Raw genomic sequence first — 26326 nt, 5'->3', positions numbered from 1 at the left:
AAGGAATAGGAGGATAAGGGGGGACAAGGAGAATAGAGACAGAGAGGAGTAGAGAGATGGGAGGTGGGGAAAGAGAGATGGGGAGGGATGGAAGGAGGGGAGATGGAGAAAGGGAGAGGGAGAGAGGGAGAAGAAAAGGAGGGAGTGAGGGAAAAACGATTAGAGATGTTATTATTTCGTTTCTACCTTCCACTATTTATTCAGGTTCTACCATTAGCTTAGTAGTTTTAGAACTGCCTCTTAATATGTTTTTGTCTCTACATGTCCTGGATAGTCTGATGTCAACTTGACACAAGCTAGAGTCATCAGAGCTGACGGAGCCTCAGTTGAGAAAACGCCTCTATAAGATCAGGCTATAGGGCATTTTCTTATTAGTGATTGATGAGGGAGGGGAATCCCTGGGCTGGTAGTCTGGAGTTCTATAAGAAAGCAGGCTGAGCAAGCCATGAAGGACAAGCCAGTAAGCAGCGCCCCTCCATGGCCTCTGCATCAGCTCCTGCATCCAGGTTCCTGCCCTGTTTGGGTTCCTATCCTGACTTTCTTTGATAGTGAACAGTAATATGGAAGTGTAAACTAAATAAACTCTTTCCCTGCTAGACACTATGGCTTTGTTTTTGTTTGTTTGTTTGGTTTTTGGTTTTTGGTTTTTTGGTTTTGTTTTTTTTGTCATTACAGCAATAGTAACGCTCCCTAACACACTACATAAGGGGTTAAACTTTATTGTTGCATTAGCATCCAAGGGACATTTCCATTCAGCTCCTGCAAATGGAATTCCATGCCACCACCAACCCCCACCCCCATCCCCCTCCAACACACACCAGTGCAAACTTCAGAGTCATTTTCTGCTCCCTAGAGATTGCTTTGTCTTTGCAAGACGGAAAAGAAAAACCCATCAGCCTTCAAGGATTTTAATTATTTATTTTTAATTACACAAGCGATGGTTGAACATGCTCCAGCAGTAAAAAATTCACACAATACATATAAAATGAAAATCTCCCCAGGTGAAGAATCTTAAATAGCTCCCCATTCTCAGCTCTGCTGTGGCCCAGTGGTAGAGAACTTGGCAGGGGTTATGGAAGGTCACTTGTATACAGGGAAGGATGTGGAAGTGAAATGGTTATTAAGAACTTAGTAGTGAGGAATGAACTCTTAGAATTCCCTGTTTCTCATAAAAGAATGAGGAAGAGGAGTGTGAGCTCCACCCCTCTGTGGAGGCTCACCTCTCTAACCCAGTGGTTCACAAGCTGTGGGTTTTGACCCAAAACTAAGACCATCAGAAAACATGGATATTTATGATTCATAACAGTAGCAAAATTGTAGTTATGAATAGCAGCAAAATAATTTTGTGGTCGTTGGTCACCACAACATGAGGAACCGTATTAAAGAGTCGCAGCATTAGGACAGTTGAGAACCATGGCTCTAACCCATGCTGCCTCTAGGCTGGGAGTTTTGGAGGCCAAAACTCAGCATCCTGGCCATATTTAGTCATAGCAAGTGGGAGGGTTTTGTCAAATTCATTTTTTTTTCTCAACAGCATCCTAATAGTGGGTTTCCCCCCTTATGATTCAATAAATCCTTTTATAAATTTGTTCTGAAGTCAAATGGAGATGGACAGGGGGTTTTAGAAAATGTGTCAAGGGCATATTGCATGGTAGATAAGGACAGAGAACTTTAAGATATTAAAGTCCAGAGATCAGTCCTTCACCTTGCAGATGACAACAACATCAACCTCCAGAAAAGTTGGGTCTCCTGACACAAGTCACACAAGCAGAGGTAGAAACACAGTAAAAACAGTCTACGCATTGGAATTCTAGACACCACTGTGAGGTACCTAGAGGACCTGGGAAGGTGAAAGCAAACCTTAGACCATATCACTGTCATCCACCTTAGGGAATTATTGCTGGAGAATCTGATGAAATCATGAATGTTAAGTGTCACTTAATAGCCAAGTAATGTTTGAGTACTAAACAGTGAACTTTTAGTATTGAGAAAACAAATATTCTTAAATAGTCATTTCTCAAAACATGATTGTCACCTAACTGTATCAAAATTTTTGGGAATTTAGCCCAGGGAAAATTTTCTCTTGTTTCATTTTGTACTGTATTGTCTTTTTAAGTTCTCTAGAAATTCGATTATGGACTCAGAGTTACATGATGTGGGCATTATTTTTAATTCAGTTAGGTGTACTATGGAATGTAACGTGGGTTATGTTGGCAGATGTCATTAATCTAAGAGAATACATGCTAACATAATTCTGAATTGCTTAGGACTATTATTTGGTTGGCTGTGTCCAACCTGCAGCCCAGAGGCTGTATGCATCCCATAATACTTACGAACACAGCCTGATACATTCATGGATGACCACATCAGATTGCAATGTCAGAAGGTTGGATACTTCTGTTTTAGGGTTACTGTGTGTCTTGGTTTAGGTTTTATTGCTATCAAGAGACCCCATGACCACAGCAACTCTTTTTTTTTTTTTTTTTTTTTTGGTTTTTTGAGACAGGGTTTCTCTGTGTAGCCCTGGCTGTCCTGGAACTCACTCTGTAGACCAGGCTGGCCTCGAACTCAGAAATCCGCCTGCCTCTGCCTCCCAAGTGCTGGGATTAAAGGCGTGCACCACCACCGCCCGGCGACCACAGCAACTCTTAAGAAGGAAAACATTTCATTGGGTCTGGCTTACAATTTCAGAGTTTTTAGTCCATTATTATCATGATGGGGACATGGCAGCATCCAGGCAGACAAGGTACTAGACAAGGAGCTGAGGGTTCTACATCTTAATCCACAGGTAGCAAAAAGAGTCTGTGTGCCACACTGGGTAAAGCTTGAGCATAGGAGACCTCAAAGTCCACCCCCACAGCAACACTTTCTCCAACAAGACCATACATACTCCAACAAGGCCACACCTTCTAATAGTGCCACTCCCTATGGGCTAAGTATTCAAACACATACGTCTATGAGAGCCATTTCCGTTCAAACCACCACGCTGTGGTTTAATTAAATATCCCCCAAATGTCCATATGTGCAAGGCCTGGTCCTTAGGGTGGTGCTGTTGAGAGGTATTAGAACTTTTCAGAGACACTAAAGATGGTTAGGTCACTGGGTACATCCCTTTGAAAGAGGTATTGGGACCTCAGCCTCTTTCCATCTCTTCTTTTCCCTGGTAATGGGGCATGTGGTTTTGTTTTGCCACATGTTCTTCCATGGCATGTTACCTCATTACAGATCCAAAGAAGTGTTGTCAGTCATGAATTGAAACTTCCAAAACTGTGAGCCTATGTCACAAACAAAGCCTGTCATCTTTGTAAGTCAGTTGCTTCAGGCGATGGTAGAAATAATGATGAGCTAACATAGGTACTATGTATGATGATGTCAGTCATTTATCTTTAATGGTTCAGCAACTACATAGACATGTTTGAATGGCACAGGCACAGTTGGTAAGTGCTAACACATTTTTGTTTTTCGAACCTTAATTATTGGTTGTACTGACTGGTTTTGTGTCAACTTGAAATAGGTTAGAGTCATCAGAGAGGAAGGAGCCTTAGGTGAGGAAACACCTCTGTGAGATCCACCTGCAAGGCATTTAGTTAGTGACCAGTGGTGGAGGACACAACTCATTGTGGGTTGGTGCTATCCTTGGCCTAGTGGTCCTGGGTTCTGGAAGAAAGTAGGCTGAGCAAGCCAGTAAGTAGCACTCCTCCACAGTCTCCGTGTCAGCTCTTGCCTCCAGGTTTCTGCCCTGCTTCATCTCAGTTCCTATCCTGGCTTCCTTTGATGATGAACAGAGATGTGGAAGTGGAATCATTTCTGCCCAACTTGCTTTTCAGCCATGGGGTTTTTGCTTGTTTGGTTGTTTTTTTGTTTTGTTTTGTTTTGTTTGTCTCAGCAATAGAAACTGTAAGTAAGTCATTGGTATGTCACATATGTGTTGAGAGTAGAATGAATATATTTTCTATACATGTTTAAATTAATTTTATAATCAAATGGTCAGTAATTTAAGTTCTCCAGTTGATTCTGAATCAGTCAATCAGTCTTTCTTTCCTTCTTTTTTGCCCTCCTTTTATCTTTGATGTTGAGCTGTGTGGTCTTTTTCTTCTCTTCCTCGGTGTCTGTCTCATAGAATTGGAGCCCCTTTCCTTAACAGCACTAGTGAGGACTTACTTCTCTCTTTTTATCTTGCCTATCTGAAATGTCTGTCGGACCAAAAGACAGAAACAGTAGGACATCCTCGACATTGTAGGTAGACCTACAGGTGGCATTGAATTGACCTGAATGCATCTATTAACCAGTGATTACCAAGCTTGTGTGCCTAGAGAATCTATCTGTAAACTTTCAGCAGTCAGGTGAGGGGTAGGTGGGTGGGGTGCAGGCAGTGAAAGGCAGTCCAGATGAAGTGGAGGCAGGCAAGATGTAGGCAGGTGAAGTGGAAGCAGATGAGACAGCAGCTGATGAGGTAGACATGGGTGACTTTTTAACAGCAGAATTTTTTCCTTAATTCCAATGGACATCTAGGTTTGAAATCTATTGTTTCAAACCTCAGTAGCAGAAAGACAAGATCATAGGTGAACTTCCCATCTTAGGAGCTATTTAACCTTGTGTGAAGAAAAGCTTTGCTTTTTAGTGATATTCTCTACACTTTATATCTTATACCATTTCAGGAAAGGGACCCAAGACAGAGAAGGTGAATGAATCAGGGCAATTTACTAATGAATACACACACAGACGCACACACACACACTATATTGTTTTTATATCTTTTATGAGTAGCTGGCATGGTCTCTTGTAGAGGCAGCTGCATTTTATTGATGGGTAAAAAGGCCTTTTGTTCTTCCTTCTCTTATTGCAAATGTATCAACTACCTTAGGAATTTTGGATGAAAAGGTAAAAATGTTTTGTCAGCACCAGTGAGTTGGGATCTAATGAGTGACGTTTTTAATGAGAAACACTTACCAGGCCAGTTGAAAAGGAGAAACAGAAACACAAGAAGCAGTAACTCTTATTCCCCTCCCCCAAGCACCTTTATTATTAACACATTCTGGGGGCTTGAATGCCTGGGTAAGAAGACAGGCCTGGCTCTTAGGCAGAGCTGGGTTACTGCTGCAGGAATCAGCAGGAACCTTCCCTGGCATGCCATAAAGCAGCTTCCCCTGTTCTTATGTAATACATCTTTGCAACTTAAACCTTTAATTAACCAGAGATGTCATCAAGAAAAGTTTGCCAAGGAAGAGGATGCCTGGTTTAATTAAAGAGATCTTTAATAGTTATTAAGGAAATCAATTTGGAATTCAGGCCTGGGAGCAGAGAGGGGGAAGGAATCAGTGAGAGGAAACTTTCCATCTCTCTGGGTAATAGATTTTAACCCTGGGATCTGCACTGCTTCAAAATCCCCCACGGCTGGTGGTCCAGCACATGGAGAGGGATGCTTGACACTCATCATTTTTGAATCTGCATCCCAGATCCGAGAGGCAGTTCTATCTTAATACAGGAGAAGGACAACCTTTCTGGAATGCAGTTATCCCGGCAATCAAAAGAAATAGGAAACCTTTTATAAATTGAAAATCTCCTACCTCATAAGTATAAACGATTTCTTTTTTCCCAAAGAGATGCATTATTTTCCCCCGAGGATTTGTGCTTAGACTGTACATCTGGCCTCTTTTCCGTTACTGTTCAAACTGGCCTCTGTCGGATCAAGCCAGAGAAGAGGATTTGCCTCTTTTGTGTATAAGAGAAATATTTTCACTTGTCTCACAAAAATGATGACCAAAAGGTGAGCTAGCCAGGGGGTGGGTGAAACAAGTTGTCTGTATAGAGAAAACCACAACACTGGGATGATACTAATATCATTTTCTGATGAAACTCCGTTAAGTTCAAATGCTAAGAGCACTTTCCAAATAATCTATGTCTAATTAATATTTGTGCTGCACTTAGTGAGCAAAATTGAAGACAGGTGCAGAGGATGGCTGGAAAAACTATTTTCCTGTTGGGTTGTAGTTAATTTTCAGTTGGACCAAGCTACCTCTAGCTAGGAGTCATACTGTCACCCAACTGAGACACATGAGGAGGGACCCGGTCTTAAATGCTCAAACCTTTGTTCAGATTGCCAGTTTATATTTTCTGAGAGAGCTGTGTATGTGTGCGTGTATGTGTGTGGGGATAGTCTATTTATATTCCTCGGAGCAAATGGCTCAGAGTCTGGGCTTATATTTGTTGTTTTGCTGATTATCTGGAAACTTCTGGGTTAGGTGGCTTCCCCATTTCCACTCCCAGAAGTGTCTGGGCTCCTTGTTCCTCTTGACCCATCAAACCTAGAGAAGAATGTCCCTTGGGAGCAAGGGGTATAGAGAGGAGGGGTGGGGATTACAGCAGGGTAGATATGATATAATCCAAGCTGACCATTAATACATTGTCTTGCTCTTAGCAGATCGTGCAGATTTTCTGGGCTACGATTTCTTCAAGGGCAAACTGAAGAATGAGTGCCTAAATCTTCATTTCCAAGAGAGTCAGTGATTTCCAAGGCTCCTCATTGTTAGCATTCTGTCTGAACTCCACCCCCACAGTTACCTGGCTACAGCCAGGTATACTCCTCTTACAGTTGTCTGGCTACAGTCAGATAGGCCTGGCCCACTATAAAAGGGGCTGCTTGCTCCCTCCTCTCTCTCTTGATCTCTTGCTCTTCTTGCTCTCTTGATCTCTCTGTCCCCCTCGCCTTCCCCCTTTCCTTCCCCCTCTCCCCACGTGGTCATGGCCAGTCTCTACTTCTCTACTCTCTCTCTCTCTCTCTCTCTCTCTCTCTCTGCCTCTACTACCCTCCTGGCTCCCCACCCCATGCCCTGAATAAACTCTATTCTATACCATTCCAGTGTGTGACTGGTCCCTCAGGGAGAAGAGATACCTTGGCATGGGCCCGCTGAGACATCCCCTTCCCCCATACCTCACCACATACACACAGAACATACTCTCTTTATCTTTTTATAAACACATCACTCATCGGATCCATGATCTGTTCACCTGATCCATTTCCCACTTTGTCCTACCTAAGTATATGTGTCTCGAAGGTAGGAGACACTATTCAAGAACATCTCCTTGTGGCCATACACCACTTGTAAACTGAGAAGCAGCAGGCTAGAACCAGAATACATACAAGCTTTGTTTACTTCATTCATTATTTTCTTTTTTATGGTAAGGGGAGGGGCCATTGAGTTAGCTACCCACAGTTAAGATCCAGGAGACTTCATGATGTTACATCATCATCTAGACATCTGTTTCTGTTGATAATCTGGAAAAATACGGCTGCAGTTGATTTACGTTGGTGGTGACCAGGTGTGGGTGATCATTGCTGGACTTCCATGGCCTCCCACATTCTCTACTGCTGTGATCATTGTCATTGTACCTGACACTAATGTTCCCCTCACTGCTGTTTTCATCATGTTTACACCCCTACTCCTCTGCATCCTCTCATTTCATCTGTTCGTGTTACTTTCATGGCTTATGGGCATCTGGGCCTGAGGAGAGGTAGTTGGAAGGATGATTACAGTCTGAGTTCAAGAACTCTTAAAGGAACCCAGGTACTTTTGGGGATCTGTGAGCTACTATGTCGGTGAAACATCCTCAGGTGTGTGGATGAGATCTGAAAAGGCACTGGTGTCATGACATGTGCCACACAAAGCTAGTTCAATCTGTCCAGATTGTCAATAATGGTCTCATGTGACTATTTAGGGTATCTCAAACTCAATAGGTATAACAACACGAAGAGCAAAGACCCACATTTCAAGCAATCTTTCTTCTAGAAACTTCACTGGAAATTCTCCTGTTAGCCATCAAATTTATTATCTCTACCAGAAATGTCTAGACCACGAGAGGGAAAGTTGCTGACAATTCTTCCAGAAAAATGAGCAGAAGGAACCCGAGCCTGTAATGCCCACTAGTGATTCCATATAAAATGTGCCTTGGCCTCCGTCGATTGTTCCAAAGTTGTGGCTATCCACTCTGAGGGCGTGTGTGGCATCTCCTGTGGAAGTTTTAGGCAGATTGGAGAGACCTATACAAGTTAGTTATTTCTAAGACTTAGCTTTCCCCTTCGTTTTGACCTTAGGCTCATGCCTTCAAGCTGATCTCCTACCAAGAAAAATGACTGTGTTTGACTATCTGTCTGTGACCTGTGGGATCCAGGGCATGACAACTATTATTAGGTTTTCCTATTCTTCAGACTAATGCTCTGCTCTTCTTTTTGAGAGTCCCCACTAGCTAATATGGGTTCAAGATTTTTCTTTTGTGTTCTTTTTTTTTTATTAAGCTGAGTCACTCCTTCATACTAGCTAGAGCATGGCATTTTCTATGCAAAATGTGGAGGAGGGGCTGCCACCACTGATGATCAAACCAGTTCCTACAACTAGCTAAGACCTATCATTGTAGCAGTAGTAAATTTCACACTTGGCATTTGGATAAGGAACAAAGAAAGTTTGGGGGCATTTCAGAAATAATGAAAATCGGGCTTTTGAAATGCAAAAATCTAAATTTCTTTCAAGGAAGCAAATTATACGCTAGAGCATAGGAAAATAAAAAAAGATGAAGGGAAGGGTTGAGGTATCGAGAGCATAAAAATAAAATGTTTAATAGGTAAAGATCCAGAGAGGCGATGTTAGATACCTTTAGATAGAGCCACCTATGTACTCATCAAAGATGAGGGGAAAGCCACCTGCTCTATTCCTTTGACAGAGATGAACCAATGTGGCAGAAAGGGTGGGCATGGGCTTGCTAATAGCTCATTCTCTTGTACCACTCAGCCCAGATGATTCCATTGCTTGCTGCAGAAAGAGCCCTGGTAGGAAACCCAGGACATGTGATTTTGACAGGCTTTATGGTAGCAAGAAGAAACGAGAACACAGAGGCAGAGGGGGCTGATGTATTATTTACAGCTAAAACTTGAATAGGGTCCACTGCAGGGGTTGGCTCAAAAACTGTGCCTGTAGGGCTTTGGAATTAAGACAGACATCTTTGAATTCTCCCTATCACTTTTTCTTTTTCCTTTCTTCTTTCTTTCTCTTTTCTTCTTTTTTTCGCTGCTGGGGAACCCTACCGAGGCTGGAATAGCATGCATGCCTCTCATCTTACTGTGCTACCATCTGCCTGGCCCCTGTTTACCTTTCCCCCTGGCCCAGAAGAGGTGAAAGCCTCCACAAAAAAACCCTGCCTATCCCCAGTAGGTCAAAATTTGTGAAGCTGACATCAGGAGCACCTCACAGGTGGCGGCAGGTCAGGTAGGTATGCAGATGGCAAGATAAGCAAGCGTATAGCCACTCGTGCAAGAACACAGATGCACACAACCCTGAACTCATCGTGGGTAGGGAGGAGGGACTTGAGGAATCTTATCCAAAGGGAACAAAGGCTGCTGTCTCTGCAGTCAGCCCAAGGGAAAGTGACAGGCGGACAGCGAAAGGAAACGCAAGCAAAGTGTGAAAACCCACAGCAATCGCTGCCAAGAGCATATGCATCGGACTTCACGGCTTCCTCCTGTTTCCAGCTTACATTTGCTCCATATGCTGCTTTACACAGCTTTCTGGGGCCATAATGGGTTTTATTCCATAGTTTTATACTAACACGGATGACTCACATCTGCTCCAGTACCCAATTTGCTCTCTAATGTCTTCGCCTGTGAGGAGAGAACAGCTTATACCGAACTTTGCAATGACATAAGCGGCACAGAGAGTCCAAATCAGGGGACAAAGGGAGGCTAGACCCTTAAAGCCTTCAGCCAGGGGTTCTCTCTAAGAATGTCTCACCACACAGGGGCAAACTGGAGCCTAGAGATACAAACTGCCTGAAGAATTGTGACCAGGAGGTAGACTCTATTCAGGCTGAATGAGACTCAAAATTCAGAGCAGATTTTTTAAAAATTTTATTTTCTGCCACAATTGCTCAGAGATTTTCCTTCCTATATTGGTTGTGATGAGAAAGTAGTTTGGGTATATTGGTTGTGATGAGTAGAAGTAGTATGTATGTATGTATGTATGTATGTGTATTCTTGTGTGAGTATATGTGCACATGCATATGGAGACCATAGGATAACATTGGATGTTTTCCTTAAGCATCATCCTTCTTGTGTTTTTGAGATACAGTCTCTCACTGGTCTGGAATTTATCAAGCAGACTAGGATAGCTGGCCAGTGAACTTGTAATGATCTACCTTTCTCTGCCTCCTCAGCTGCGGGTTTACAAGAATACAGTGTCTTTTTTTAAGTGAATTCTGGGAATGGGACTCAGACAGAACCTTGTGCTTGCAAAGTAATCACTGTACAGACTGAGCCATTGCCACACCCCTAGCTTGGTTATTAAAGAACTTTAAATATCTGTCGGAGCTTGGGGACCTCTAGATACACTGGATCTCAAGTGAGACCTACCGTGCTGGGACCTGCCTGGAGATTGATCTGGCTTCCAAAACTTTGACGACTCACCTGTAATGTCTTCCCATTGTAATGGCACCTACTGTCCTAACAGCCTAGACCAACATATCTGATAGTTGGGTCAGTTAATGGCACTTAGCAAAATTGGAGTCTTAAGAAATCTTTCAAGGCCCAGGGGACTCTTCCCCACGTGAGAGGAAGACAAAATAGTGATTCAAGAGCAAGCACTTTAGAAGAAAATCTTCATTCTCTCCAGTGTTAGGTACTCTCCTCCAGAGCTGTCTAACCCCAGAGCCTTGGTTTCTCCGTATGCCAAACAGTCTGAGTGAAGCCGGCATGTGAGGCTGCACCATCTCAAGAGCTTGGCGGTGGTGTTGTGTAACTGTCTGCCATCTGTTACTCAGAAGCAGCCCCACAAAGCGCTGAGCAATGGACTCCGCTGCTGCAGCTTCTGCCTTGAGCTCTCAGCGGCTCCAAAGCGTGCTTGGGAGGTCCTCTGCAGAGCTGACACAGAACACTTTGTAGGCCCAGGACTAGGGCTCTAGGGTGAGGCTCTTGGAAGAGATCCAGGAGATCAGAAAGCTGCAGGGGTGGGTGCTCTTGCCACTCGCGGCGCCATTGCTCCCTGGACAATTATTTACCCAGGCCTTTTGACTGCCTAAACAACAACTGGAGAGAATGGACCCAACCTTTCAGAGGCCACGAGTCTAATAGAGACAAGTGTGGGACGTCAGCAGGGGTCTGGGTGGTGCTCAACTGCATCTTGAAATGGGCTGGCAAGCTTTTTCTGGCTGATTGATTTCCAACCCTAAATTTCTTACCGACATCCCCGCTCCAAAGCCTTTGCCTTATGGCTGAAAGACAAGGTATCAAACACTGGAGCTTTTGTGGGGGCGCCTCTGTTTCTGAACACGTGTCTCGAGGGCTCCATAGCACTGGAGGAGGAATTCTGGAGAACTGATTGACACGTTTCTCACCTGCAGTCAGTCGAGTGTGGGCGCTGCCCCATGCTAAGTTCCAGCTCTGTGAATGAAGACAGCAGAGAGCCTCTTGCGGTGTCATTCTCACCTGGAGAAACTTGGAGGCAGCATCCCTCTAACAAAAACGACATGGCTCCAGTGGCCACCGCTCTGCAGACTTCACAAAAACTTTCACCTTTTCTCTCCAAACTCTGAGGTAATTCAGTGTTCACATTTTAAGACGAGGAGCAGTCTTAAGACTTAGGGAAGGGAGAGGCTGCAGCTGTGATTTGCCCTGTTATGTGGGTAGGCTAGGTTAGGAACCACACCTCCCTATTCTAGAGATATGGTTAGAAATTCATCCGGTCTACCTGAGGCCTATGTGGAAACTGGAGTCAGAATCGGCCCTGTCTCTACATCCAAGTGACTTTAGTCTGTAACTGGAAGATGTATTCCTTAAAAGCAACCGGGAAACGGATTTTGAAAGCTACTCTCGGCTACCTAGTGGTCGCACTCCCAGGATCACTTTTCCCACAGCTTCAGTTGTGCCGACTTTAGACCCTCTTTTCTGGCAAGCCTCGGTATTTTGCAAGGAGAAAACACTCCACAGGGATTTAATTGTGCCTTAATTTTTAAAAGGACATCTTTCGAGTTAAATTTAGACCAGCTCAGTTTTCCATTAAGAGAAAGTTGCCAGGCACCTGCTCAAAGGCAAAGAAATACCCTGGGGATATGACTGAACTCGACCTTGGCCCTGAAATGGTCAAGCAAGTAAGTGAGCCTGAACTAGAGACAGCATCTGGGTCAACCCCACTATCCCAGTGGTAGCTCCGGGCTAGCCTTGCGAACCCTAACGTGAGCACCACGTGCAGCGCCCGCAGCAAACAGAAACTCCTCCCAGGCAGTGTCTCACCTGGCGCGGGTTGGTCCTTAAGTATGGCTGTTGTAGCCAGTATCCTCCTAACCCGTCCCCGCCAACCCCTCCCAGCAGAACCCTAGCCCGGGATGGTCCCAGAGCTACATCCAAGGTCCCTCAACTGCACCTCGGTCGGTCGGCGGGAGGCGGTAGCGCCCCCGCTCAGAGCCGGGTTCGCTCCCGCCCCGCTCTCCCTCGGAGTCAGTCTGTCTGTCGGGCCCGCCCTCCCTCCGCGCTCCCTCCTCCTCGTGCTCCTCCGGGGGTGCCGGGCACAGCCTCGGATTCCACCTTCCTGGCTGCTCCAGTCAGTTTCCCTCGCGGCGGCAGCGGGCTAAGGCAGCCGCGGCGCGCAGCAGCATCTCGGCGGCCGCCGCGGCTCTCCGGTTGGAGCGGGCGCCGGGCTGAGCTGCCCCTCGTCCCTGCCCGGCTGCGTCTCTAGTCTCCGGCGCCCCTTGCCGTTCCGACCCCGGTTCCGGATGCTCTCGTAGCGGGCGGGGCAGGATCCCGCCATCCAACATCGGAATCTCAGGAGCAGCGTTTCCCCTAGAGCGAGGCGCTCGGCGACTTGTGCCCCGCCACCCCTGACCGCCGGGGGGTGCCCCAGGGACGCGTCGCCACTAAGAGAAGCAGGCTGAGGGGACCATGCGGCGGCTGACTCGCCGCTTGGCGCTGCCCATCTTTGGGGTGCTCTGGATCACCGTGCTGCTGTTCTTTTGGGTTACCAAGAGGAAGTTGGAGGTGCCGCTGGGACCCGAAGTGCAGACCCCCAAGGTATGTCGTTTTGTGGTGCGCAGGGCGCCGGGCACTGGCTGGTGGAAGGGTGCGTGGTACACTCACTGGGTTTGAGGGTTCCAAGGCAGGGGTGTCTGGGTGCTGCGAGCGGGTAACAGCCGCGGGATGCGGCCATGGGGAGGTGCTTGAAGAATTTCAGAAGCTTGGGGCGTCTCCATATCCTTGGCGTGTGTAAGTGACAGTGGGCGTGGGTGGTGGGCGCGCGCTCTCAGGCAGAGCCGGGCTCCCAACTTAACTAGCAGTCCAGTGGCCAAGGGGGCGCTGCGGACTAGCCACTCTGGGACTGGCGGTCGGTGGGTGCCGCTGGAGGGTCACTGGAGGTTGCTGGATGAGCGATGCTGGCATCCATAAGAAGTCTGGTGGATGTGCGGGAGGCTGATGACCTGGTGCGGTGCGCTCGAGAACAACACTGGTGAGCCTCCTGGAGGCCTCCCCAGCGGGTGCCTTCTCTGCCCACCTGGCCTGGCCTGGCGCCACCGGGCGCTGTAAACCTGTTCTCCAGCCTATTCGCTACGTTGGAAGTTGAATGCGCTCAAAACACCACGGAGGAGCCCATAAGAACAGAAACCTTGCTACTGGCAGGGAGTTGGAGAAATGGGAATCCAAGTGGCTTTTCCAACTCTTGTCCAGTCAGCGCAGCCCAGAGAGGAAGGTTCCCCCTACTGGCTCTCTCTTGAGATTCAGAGCCCCTGTCTTTCTTTTCCACAGCCTCTTGAACAGGGGAAACAGAGCGAGGCCTCTGGGGATTTGCTCGCAGCTAAACAACCTTTATGAGCCTAGGGCAGTCTCTAGGAGTGGAATAAGACCTTGGAAGAGCCTGTGGTCGGAAAGAAAAAGACTGATGAACATCGCTTTGTTGAGTGGGAGTGGATCTCACCAATAAGTGCAGTAGGGAGGGCCTACTGTGTGCTGAGTACATAGTCAGTGTTTTCTTCATAAGTAGTTGTTGGATAATGTTCTTATTTCATAGATGGGGAAACAGATCGAGAATCTTTAATTAACTCACCTTAGATCATTCTGGATTTGAACTCAGACCTCCACAGAATTTTCCCACTTGGATCCCAATAGACTCTTCTTTTAACCAAAGTTTTGGAATCTTGGCAATATTAGTTGATCAAAAAAAATATATAGTTAGCATCCATGGAGCTAGGCTATGTGCTAAGTGCCATGGGATGCAGAGATTCAGGATTTGCTGAGGGGGGGTGGTGGTGTTCATCAATGGTCCAGGACACACAGGATTGACAGTCAAGTGGGTTCAATGCACAGGGTGTCATGGGAGCCTGGAGATTCCTGGAGGAGGATATAATATGTGAGTTGAGAAGGATGGACAAGTGGCCGGTAGGCAGAGCACATCCCAAATAGAGAATAAGTCAGGTTTGAAGGAACAGGACAGCACGAAGCCCGTAGAGGTCAGAGTAATGAGATGGGGCAGTGTGTGGGTCTAGTCAGGAAGGACTATGGATGCTGTGGGTGGTTAAGCAGGGTAGTGATGCAATCGACTGGTATGTCCATCAGGCAGCCTTTGTAGTACAGGATCTATTTTCTCAACGATGCAGACCCTGACCATGAATCTGTAGGTTTTTTCCTTCTTTTTCCCTAGGCAGTTCTGCTCTGTGTGATGCAGTTAATGATGCCTGCAGGGACATGAACTTTCTCTGTTTTGTGCTGAATCTCATTACCTTAAGCTGACTTATTCTTAGGTTTGCCCCAGGGATCTGGGGCAAGAGCTCTTTTTCCTTTGGGGTGGACTTTGTCTTTACTCCTTTCTGGCTTCTTATCCTGGTCTGTGCTCAACACACAGAGACAACAGATTGCCAGGTACCAGGCACTGTGCTAGGCTTGGGTGCTGCTCTGAGGGGTCAGTCCTATCCATTTGGAGTGTGTGTGGTAAATGCTGGGGAGTTCCTTGCTAATGTAGAATCACAAGCAGATGATAGTACTGTGTCAGGAGTCTGTCCAAAAGCTCGTTCTTTGTCTCTACATTTCATCCACCCCTTATTTTGTATATTTCTCTCAAGCCTCAATGGTTCTGTAGACCTTGAAACCCTGACACATATTATTAGGTGTACCCTTCCCCCCTTTTTGGTTAGTGTTTTTCTAGATCCCATTTTTCATTTGTATGTGTCTACATATATGTCTTGTGTACATTTTTGTATATATACGGATGAATATTCCTCTGGATCTTAGTGTCTGTGTCTTAGTTAGGGTTACTATAGTTGTGATAAAACATCATAACCAAAAACATGCTGGGGACAAGAGGGTTTATTTGGCTTATACTTTCATATCACTGCTCATCACCAAAGGAAGTCAGGACAGGAACTCAAACAGGGCAGGAACTTGGAGGCAGAAGCTGATGCAGAGGCCATGGAGGAGTGCTGCTTACTGGCTTGCCCTCTATAGCTTGCTTAGCCTGCTTATGGAACCCAGGACCACCAGCCCAGGAATAGCACCACCCACAATGGATTTGATCCTTCCCCATTGTCTTAGTTTGGGTTTTACTGCTGTGAACAGACATCATGGCCAAGGCAACTCTTGTAAGGACAACATTTAATTGGGCTGGCTTACAGGTTCAGAGGTTCAGTCCATTATCATCAAGGTAGGAACACGGCAGCATCCAGGCAGGCATGGTGTAGAAGGAGCTGAGAGTTCTACATCTTCATCTACATCTTTAGGCCACTAAAGACTGACTTCCAGGCAGCTAGGACAAGGGTCTTAAAGCCCATGCCCACAGTAACTCACTTCCTCCATCAAGGCCACACCTCCAAATAGGGCCCCTCCCAGAGCCAAGCATATTCAAACCACCACACCCATCAACCACTAATTAAGAATATTCCCTACAGGATTGCCTACAGCTCAGATACCAACTTTATGGAGGCAGTTTAGGTTCCCACCTCTCAAGTGACTTTAGTTTGTGTCAAATTGACATACAACTATCCTTCACAGTGCGTATCTCAGGAAAGATGTAACTGGAACAGTTTTATTTCCCATGATTGCTATGAACAGAAACTTTGTATGACATGGTACACAAGTATTCTAAAAGAACACAGTATTCCCCTCCAATGGTCTGCATGTTACAATCACCTAGAGAGCTTGGTTGGCACAGATATTTTTAGGCTTATCACAGAGGTTATGATTCTGTGCATTTGGGAGAAGGTCCTAGAACTACTGCTTCTGCTGTGGAGGCCAGGCTAGCTGGGTTGGGAGCTTCAGGGCCTTCTTTCTCTGCTTCTCATCTTGATGTAGGAGCCCTGGGATTTCAGACAGGGCTCTTTGTCCTGTTCTGTTTTTACATGGGTTTTAGGAATTTGAACTAATGTCCCCACACTTTCAAGACAACTGCTTTATGCATTGAGCCATATCTTCAGCCTGAGGTTGTTTTCTTGACAGTAAGAATACAGTTGGCACATCAGTCTACTTTGGGGGAAAACTAAGGTTTTGAATGAGTTCAGTACACTAGGCATTTGTAAGAAACAGTTATGTAACAATGGGGAAGACTTTGCCTGGATATGCAGAAACTTTCTTCTTGTTGAGGGTTTTTTTTCCCCAGTGTAGGGTTGAAATAATGTTTTTTCTAACCTCTCTGAGCATCATTCTTTCCTCTTGGGTGTGGACAGGACCTTTCATGGAATGAAGGGCTTAGATCTACTATCAGACAAGATAGGTCAGAGAATTTCTTTATGGCTATCTCTAACACAGAGAGTATGTTAGATTCATCTTTTGAAGCTGTATGGCTTGCTTTGGGTAAAAGAATCCTGGTCTTGTGACTCGCCTTAGGGAGAGAGAGTTTCTTTGTCTTGCCCTCGGCAGAGAATGGAGATCAGGAGACAGGAGGAAATGCTCATCATATTAGACTTTGCTTCTGAGACCTTCACTTTGTTTCTGTTGTTTATTTTTTTAAGATTTATTTATTTGTTTTATGTATGTAAGAATGATGTCATTGCTGTCTAAAGACACAAAAGAAGAGGACATAGAGTACCGTTACAGATGGTTGTGGGCCACCATGTGGTTAGTGGGAATTAAACTCAGGACCTCCGGAAAAGCAGTCAGTGCTCTTAACTGCTAAGCCATCTCTCCAGCCCCTGAGGTATTTTCTTTAAGCCCTAATACCAGCATGGTGGTGAGGGTCAGCTTACTTCTAAAGCAAGAACAGTAGACTTTCTTCCCATGCATCTTCAGAGAAGTTGAGAATGGTGTAGCTCTGGGACAGGGCTCCTCCTCTGGGGACTGCACTGCTATTAGACTGGTCACAGGCTCTCAGGTCCTTGTTTGCCTTTCTGCTGTGTGCTATGGAATGCCCTCATCCTCCTAGCAGTCCTGCTATAACCCTCTGCTCAGTGTGTCACCATCTGAGTGACATGGACAAGGACAAGATTTGCTGCAGTCCTGGTTAAATAAAGTAATTGGATTTTTTTTTCTTAGTTTCATGAAGGGATGGTTCTCTAGAGGAGCTGGGTTGATAACTCAGTAAAGGGCTGGCCTACTCACTGTCCAAGCCTGAGGACCTGAGTCTCATGCCCAGCCGGCACACACACAAAAGCCACCACTATCATGGACCTAATGAGTTGCTAGGAAGCTGCTGGTGCAGAGAGATGGTGACTGTGGTGTGAGAACTGTTGCTGTCTCACAGCGCCACCTGGGGTGCCTTCTTTCCTCCAGGCTCTATCATATGTGGCCCTGTGATCTCAGCTCTACTGAGGTAGGGACAGGATTCCTCACTAAATCAGTGGTCGAGGTCTAGGCTAGTGAAAGATCTTGTCTCAAAGAACAAGGTTGGGGTTGGAAGGATTGCTGTCCTGGTGAAGTGCTCGATACACAAGCATGTGGATCTGAGTTTGACTCCTCAGCTTTTACAAAAGAAAAAGAAAAAAAAGGCAGTTGTGGCCATGTGCATCTGTAATCCTAGGTGTGAGGAGGGAGACACGCAGCTCCCTGGAGCTCTCAGGCGGGCAGTCTAGCCAAATTACTGAGCTCAGGCAATGGAGTCCATCTCAAAAACTAAGGTGATTGAGGAAGACACCTGATAGCTACTTTTGACTGCCACATGCATACACATGGTCACACGTGCATGAGTGAGTGTGCATGCACACATACACACACACACACTCCTCTTATAAAAACAAACAAAATACCAGAAAACGAGGTGGGTGTAGCTTCTGAGAAATGACACCTGAGGTTGATCTAGGGCTCTACACTCATGCACACACACATGCACATGAACACACATGCACACATAAGAAAGGCTTGCTCTGTTAACAGCTCAAGTAAAGATTTCCTCAGAGTTGGCTTTTTCATGTTGATTTGATTTTTAATACTGGCTCTCTAGCCCCAAATTATTCACCACATCTCTAATTTCTAATTGAAAACCATGTGACAAGTTTGATGTTTTATTCAAGCTGTATTTTAATGGTAAATACCGTATCACTTAAAAAGACCTGGGAAAAGCAGGCTTGTTTCTCTTCTCTCTTGTCATTTGTTTGCCATTTGGAAAATTATATAACTGACAGACTAAAAAAAAAAGAGCAAAAATTTTTGTGTGTGTGTGTCTTATTTCCAAGAAACTAAATTTAGTCCAAAGGCTTAGAAAAAGCAAGAGTTTCAGGCCGGAGGGTAATTTTTGAGGAAAGTATTAGGAATGTAAAGGCTTTGAGAGAAGTGCCTCCGGCCTATGTAAATGTCTTGGAATATACTAGAAATACAGCAAATGCTATTAGAACATAGCTTGTCTTTTTATTGTATTTGCATACCGCCGCACCTTAACTATACAACATTGGTGTTTTAGTTCCCATTTAGTAATCTCTCCAATTAAGAAAAGTTATGAATTTTCCAGAAGGGCCCGGCTGATCTGGTGACACTTGGTATGTGCACATTGGATTCTGTCCAGGGGATTTTGGCCCTGGCACCCCCAGAGCCAGTCTATTATTGTATGCATGCCTGCCCTCTCATTTGCTGAGGAGATAACCATGCAAGGTGTGGACCAACTTCCCTTCTGTGGCTATCCTTGGAGCAAGGTATTAAGGTGTTATAAACAGGTAGCCCAGAGCACTGCCTGCTCCTGCAGCAAAGTAGGAGGGTGGAATCACAGGAAATAGATTTGCTTTACAATAGAATAGAATAAGCCTTTACATCTTTAAAAAGGGTCCTTTTATGTATTTCAAAAGCTTAGCCCCTTGAGCTATCATTTCATGACCTCCATGAGAAATTTGCCCTGGCTCACTTTTGGCCTATTGGAAACTGATCCACAATGCAGAGACATTTGCAAACCCCAATTGTCTGGTCCTCAGAACCGAGGGTCTGTCCATGCTCTGACTTCCTTTGGCTTTCCTGGCTGCCTTTACCCCAGGCAGGAAGCCCTGCCTCAGGGACCTAGGTGGCTGTGCACTAGGGACATCCCTGACTTAGTTGGTGGCAGGGTGGGGGGGGGGGCTCGAGGAGTGTGGTGCTCCATACCCTTTGTTTCCCAGTAGCGCCTTTCAGTTGTCAAAACAAAGATCAACAGTCCCTCCCCTCCCTTCCCTGGAAGCACAGAGTCATACATGCTCAAGTCAGGAAGTTCACAGATGCAGCTGGAAGGCAAATGAGTGCCCCTCTCTCTGTCCATAAGGTGGCCATCTTCAGGGCTGCCTGTCCTTTCAAAACACTCAGTTACTCACTTCTGTTCCTCAGAGGTCATGTGTAAACCAAGCAGGGACATAATAGGCTCACTGTCTGTCAATGCCTACCCTACACCGCCTACTTCCCTTGCTGTACCCTGCTATCCCACATTTCCAAGACTCTTTCCTGTCACAGGGCTCCCAGGACCCAGTTCTGCAGAGACCTGTTTTATGTCTTTGTTTGATTTCTACTGTTTATGGTTTTGTCACTCATCCAACGTGTCACAAAGCCCCCATTGTGTTTTTGGAAAATAATCTGAATTAGAAAGCAGGGACAGTTTCTCAGCTCTGCTCTTAGGGGCAGAACATGAACCCTGATGTGGCTTCTGCACACCTCCTCCTGAGACCCGGAATGATAGCCTGGCCATCTGTTTTGGGGAAATGAACTTGACAAGCCTTGCGTCCTCTGTGACTGGCAGCTGGCTCTTTTCATGGCCTGAGCTAGGTGGTGAGTGCACCCCATCTGTGGCCCCCAGGTACTCATGAGAGCCAGGTGACAGACTCTAGTCTTCCTTAGAGTCCCCCACTATGTCAAAATCAGGTATGTCTTTACACATAGCAGCCCGGGTGTCTTTTTCTGCCTTTGGCAGTGTCAGGGCTAACTCAGCCCTTTCTCCTCCTGGCTCAGTTGCCTCTGCTGTGAGCTGGGAACAGCACACTATAGCATACATGGTGCCCTATCAACCCTCCTGCCGTGAGAGCTGAGTCAGGTTAGTTGTGACTAACACTGGAGGGAGACCCTATGGCTATAAAAAAATAATCGTGTGTGTGTGTGTGTGTGTGTGTGTGTGTGTGTGTGTGTGAAGAGCAAAGGTGAACATCAGTGTGTCTTCCTCAATTGCTCTCCATCTTTCTTTTGGAAACCGGCTAGACTAGCTAGCCAGGGAGCTTCCCATATTGAGATCACAAGGGCGTGCTGCAGTGCTTGGCTTTTTATATGGGTGCTAGGTATCTAAACTCAGGTCCTTGTGCCTGTGCAGTAAGCAATTTACTCCCTAGCTCCTATTACTTGTCTTTTAATTATTTTACCAGAAATGCTAGAGTAACCAAAAAATAAATCAGCCTCTGAATCCTCAGATGTTGAACTGATTAAGAACGAGCCCTAGGGATAAAGAACATGCATATTCTCTCTCCCTTCCCTTCTCCCTTCCTCTTCTCTCCCTTCCCCTTCTCTCCCCTGTCCCTGCCTTCTTCTCTCCCTCCTCCCTCCTCTCTTTGACACATACACTTCCTCACGTACACAGATGTATGCACACACTGGTGCTCTGGGGAGTTCCTTAGATGCTCCTGAAATTTGCTGGCTCTAGTACTTTGGTATTTCAGTATAAGTGGCCTGAAATGACCTTCCAGGGCAGCAGGCTTTGCATCTGGCAGCAGCCACTGCTATCACAGGACCTAATGAGTTGCTAGGAAGCTGCTGGGGGCAGAGAGGAGATGGTGACAAGTGTGAGAAATGTTGCTGCCTCGCAGCACCACCTCTTGCCTCCAGGATTTCCCATACCCTTTCGCTTTTCTCCCGCACACCCCCTGAAATGCTAGTCCTGTAAGGTGGAGAGCAAGCGCTGGGTAAGAAGCCCCACCAAGAGGACTGAAGACACAGTGGTGGGCAGGCCCTAGGCCCTTTGCTCTGCAAGAGCCCGCTACTTCCCAAAAGGCTCCAAGGTCAGAGACAGACAGCCACTCTGGTTCTTGAAGCCTTAGGACTGCCCTGGACACAGAGGCAGGCAGGATTTCTTTTCTTTTTCTTCCTTCCTTCCTTTCTGCCTTTCTTCTCCTTCTTTTTTTTTTTTTAAGGGAGTTCTGCTTTGGGCCACTCTGAGCCATCCAGCCTTCTGTCAGCAGAAGCTCTTATCTCTGGAAATAAGAGAAGTCTGATCCCCAGCTTCCTGGACAATGCTGATTTCAAGTTCAAAGCCATTTCTGCATACCATTTCCTGGAGACATGATTTGCCACTTAAAAAAAAAAATTAAATTCTCTTCATGTCTTCTGTCTTCCTAACTGTATGCACTTCAGAGAGCTTTCAAGGAAACACAGGCAAACAGAGCAGTGTGCATGTTCCTGCCAGTAGGCTTGCAGGTCCGTTGAGGAGAGCAGTGATCTCCACAGCCTGCTTTGCTGATGATCCACATCCATTCTGTATCTTACTCAATGACATGGCAGAGTGGGAGACATCTCTAGAGCAGACGAGACCGTCCTATCGTGACTCCACAGATAGTTTCTGTCCTCAATGGAGACGTGCAAATTAAAAAAAAAAAAATCCCCTTAGTTTTTGATGCTGAAGATTTACAAAGCATCTCTTATTCCTCTGATAACATTCTATCCATCCCTGATATCTCTCTGCTCCCCAGCCACAGAGAGACTGGTCCAATCAATATTTATGTGCCCATCACTTGCAGCTGCGGCACGCGGGCAATAATGACTGCCAAATTCCTGGACGGCCATTGAAATATTCACGGGTGCCTGTATCGGAGGCCCATTGTTTCCCAGGCTCTCAGGAAGAGCAGGCCATGTGATGCAAGGATTAATTAAGCCTCTCAGATAATTGGCTATTAATAGATGGCCAATTGATGACTGCCAGCTGGGTGCCGAATTGACTAATGTCCTTATGGTGGGCAGGTGGTTGACTTCAGAGGAGAAACGGGCTGGAAGACCTGACTAATTAAATACTGAATCAGGAAAAGACAGCTAAGAGATAGCTTCTTGCTCCCCCCTTTCCTGTGATATTTTACAGTTTACAAAGCATTTATCTGCACGGATGCTTCATTTGATCCTCACTGTGCCCCTGCGAGATGGAAACTACTCCTATTCTTGTTTTCTGAGGTATGAGAAATCTGAGGTTATACAGGGAGGGGACTTGGGCAAGCTTGTCTATCCAGGACTTATTTTTTTTTTGGACAACAAAGCATGTGCTATTTCTATGATGGTCATGCTCAACTAACTCTAGTTAGACTCCCTTTCCAGGGAAAAATGAAATATATACTGTTTCCGTGTATGAGTTACACGCATATTCTTTATCAGCGTTGCTTTTCTACCCACAGAAGGAACCCGGCACAGGAACTAAAGGAAATGCAAAGTTTGTCTGGAGGGAGGCTGTGGAGCCTGAGGGCCACCCTACCCCTGTGATGCTGGAGGGTGCCAGAGCTGAAGTGGCAGATTTGGTCTGAGAATGGAGAGAGGCTGCCTGCACAGCATCCTCTAGTCCCATCTTTAGACATTTGTGCTGACCTCATTTGGGAGCTCCTTGCTGTCTCAGCCACCTCCCCTCCCAGCCTGCAAAGTCTGACCACAGGAGATGAGTCTCCACCGCCATCCATAAGGTTTGCCTCAGTTTGGAAGTCAGCAGAGTTGTAGAATTAAGACAGACTGTCTACCCTTTATTTCACCTCGTTCCTGATGATCATGGTCCTTAAACAATCAGAAGTAATTCCCTTCAGAGACAAAAACAAAAAGATGCAATTTGAAAGAACTGAACACAACCTGTTTGCAAGGCAAGGCAGGAGCAGATAGATGACTCTAGGGAGTAGGCTGAGAGGACACCTAGCTTCTCCTTAGCTCCCACCTTCTCTGCTACAGGGGGTCCCAGTTTGTGTCTGTTCATACAGAACAGACCATAATGGTTATCCTGGAGGGTGGACTGATGACTACTTTGTTCTGCCTGGAAGATGGACTGCTGATTCCTTACCCATTCTAGGCTGCCTTGGAGATAGGAGTAATGCATATCCCTAAACTCAGCCAAGCACACAGGCATGCTACTTACCATGTTCTTGGGCAGTCTGCTTACACTTTGAGTAAACTATGGAAAGGCTCAGGGTGGTGCTTTTGCTTTACCCCTAAATGACAAAAACCCAACCGAAACCTGAAGTTCTTATTGTCATGCATTTCTCAGCTGTATTTTTAAAGGGTGTGTTTAGGTGTGAGGAGATAACCCTTGAACCCTTGAATCCACTGCTCAGTAGCCCTGATGGCTTGGTAGATATTTGTTCAATTCCTGGTCACATCGGCTCTGCAATTCTCTCTGCCTTGCTTCAAACCATGATTGTTGTTTCTGTTGTGTTTCCTCTTAAAACTGAACATATGTTTTGGAAAACTGCTTGTCACGGTCTACTAGAGCTGAACATGTGTGCATACGTATGATCTTGCAATCTTAAACCTGCTCTAAATATATTCAAATTGCAGTTGGCAAACTTTTCTTTCAGCTTATATGCAGTTGTTCAACTCTGCAGTTGGAATATGAAGTCCGAGATATAAATGAGTGGGTGTGGCTATGTTCCAATCCATGCAGTATCTGTGGAAACCACAATTTGAATTTCATATAGTTTTCATATCTGGTGAGATGGTTTCTTCTGTTGGTAATATTTTCAGATATTTATGAATGTAAAAAAAATCCATTCTGTGTGTTGAGATGTGCTAAGCCAGATGATGGGTCACATCTGGCCTGCAAACCACTGGAATTCATTCTACTTATTCCAGAATACCAAAGCAAGTCTGTCACATTGGAGGTCAGTGTCATGGTTGGTCTTGGTTGAGGTTAGTGGCTAGAAGGTGGTAGGAACATTTTGTGGTGGAGCATCCTGGGGACATTCAGATTTCTGATCTGAGTGGTAGTTTCACAGGCATGCCTATCTTATAAAAAAATCACCAAATGCCCATTCGTACTCTTTTGCTTGTTCTGTTTCTGAGGATGGTTCAAAAGGAAAAAAATCCGAACTGAGTGTGGCTGGAGTGTGACTTCAGGTCTTAACATCTCATTTAGGGGGCAGAGCCTAGCAGTAGTCTCAATTCTTTTTATAGCTACTGTTTTCTGATCTCTGAATAAGGCAGTCTTTGGAGAAAGGTGTTAGCTTGACTTTGCAGTTTCCCAATTCCTGTTCCCTTTTGTAGACAGATATTTAACAACTGGTGTGGTAGAGGCTTCTAGTTATCTGAAGTGTGTGCTGAGTACTCACTTATTTGCCACTGGATCAGAAGAATAAAGGATTCCCCCGGGAGAGCAGAGGTAGTAGAGGGCATTGGGGACACTGTGAGTAGGGCTTTGGCTGGGGTAGTTATCTTATAGTACAACTAGTCTGAAATGCACCTATTTTTATAGGTAAAGAGCAAGGGCTTAATTTCAGGAAGTGCAATTACACAGAACAATATGCCACAAAGAAGACAGAGCTCTCTTGTATGCTTCTGAGAAAAAAGGCAGAGAAGCAACACTGGTGCTCTGGACAGTCGGGATGCTCTCTGGAACTCACCTGTCAAGGACAGGGGCCATTGTGGGATGCTCTCTGAGTACTCATCTCTCTTCAAGGACAGGGGCCAACTCGGGATGCTCTCTGAGGTACTTACCTGTCGTCCAGGACAGGGGCATCATTACTTTTGTTTTCCAGAACATTCAGAGGCATCTACAGCAGTATAATGCCTGTAATCTTAGCACTGAGGCTGAGGCAAGAGGATTGCTGTGAGTTCAAGGCTGTATAGTGAGTACTATGGGTATCCATCAGTGACCTACTTATGATCAGGGCTCTGTAAACAAACAGGAAATGTAAATACCAAACAGACTCCTCAGTCTCTGGATCTCCCCTCCTCCCGTTGTTTTACTTTCTTTCTACATCACCGCACTCATCCCGGACTTCCCTTTCCCCCTAAGTCAATTCAGTTCTTCTCTCTTGAAGGTGAGAACTCAGAAGTGGCAGCCAGACTCAAGCCTGCACTTCTCCTGTATCCCAGAATTCTACACATCTTGATTACGTTGTAAACTTCCAAGAAAGATAGCTTTGTATCAGAAGCTAACTCTTCTAGCATGAGTTATTTTAGGGCACTATTCGAATTTTTTTTTTTTTTTACATTTTCAAAGGGAAATATGTTGGGCTTTCATCCCACTCCACTGCAGAACACCAAGAGTGTTTCTGCTCCCAGGCTTAACCTTTCAAAAAAGCGAGTTTTCAGACTCTCACCTTCTTGAGCACACTAAGGTGCTCCAAGAACATCTCAGGATTGATTACAGAGGGAACAGCAAGGAATTAGTCAGCAGATGCTCAACATACAAAGGCTGCAGTCGATGGCTTTAAAAACTCCTCAGCATCACCCCTCAGAGAGGAATCGTCCTATATCTAGCATAATAACACCAATTATTTGGTTGTTTGTGCTGAGAAGTTGAAAGCTATAGTGTGCCCGGAAAATCCTCAGCATGGAGCAGTAATTATAGATCAGCTGACAATAGAAGACGCAGTGGTTTGACTGCTAATTAGATTATTAGCACTCAAAACAAATACCTGCTATTAACCATAAATGAGCTGTGTTTATGAGATTTTCTTCTCCTTTTTATACTTACTTCTTTTTATAGTATGTTGTTTGCTTTCTTCTGCGCCCTGACTTCCCAGTTCCCCATTACATGAAGTGTATTTTGTTTGTTGAGCCCCCATTAAATTGTGTGTGTGTGTGTGTGTGTGTGTGTGTGTGTGTGTGTGTGTGGAGGGGTGCGTACATGCACATGCATGCTGTGTGCCGGCATGCTTGCCAGTATGCATGTGTATTGCTTCTCAGGTTCAAAAGAGGTCAGACTGATGTCATGTATTGTCACATGTCAGGGCCCTTGATGTAATGCAGCAGGTCACTTTGGGAAGC

At 45.7% G+C, this 26326-nt stretch overlaps 1 protein-coding gene across 1 annotated transcript in view; it reads left to right on the top strand.

The window, feature by feature from the left end:
* Positions 1-26326, top strand: part of Galnt14 (polypeptide N-acetylgalactosaminyltransferase 14) — a 286185-nt gene that overhangs the window by 55783 nt on the left and 204076 nt on the right. The gene's annotated exons all lie outside the window — the stretch shown is intronic.

The sequence above is a fragment of the Grammomys surdaster genome, unplaced genomic scaffold (genome assembly GCF_004785775.1).
Source record: "Grammomys surdaster isolate TR1022 unplaced genomic scaffold, NIH_TR_1.0 343, whole genome shotgun sequence".
NCBI lineage: Eukaryota > Metazoa > Chordata > Mammalia > Rodentia > Muridae > Grammomys > Grammomys surdaster.
The sequence above is the reverse complement of the archived record's forward strand: the minus strand, read 5'-3'. Positions and strand labels throughout refer to the sequence as shown.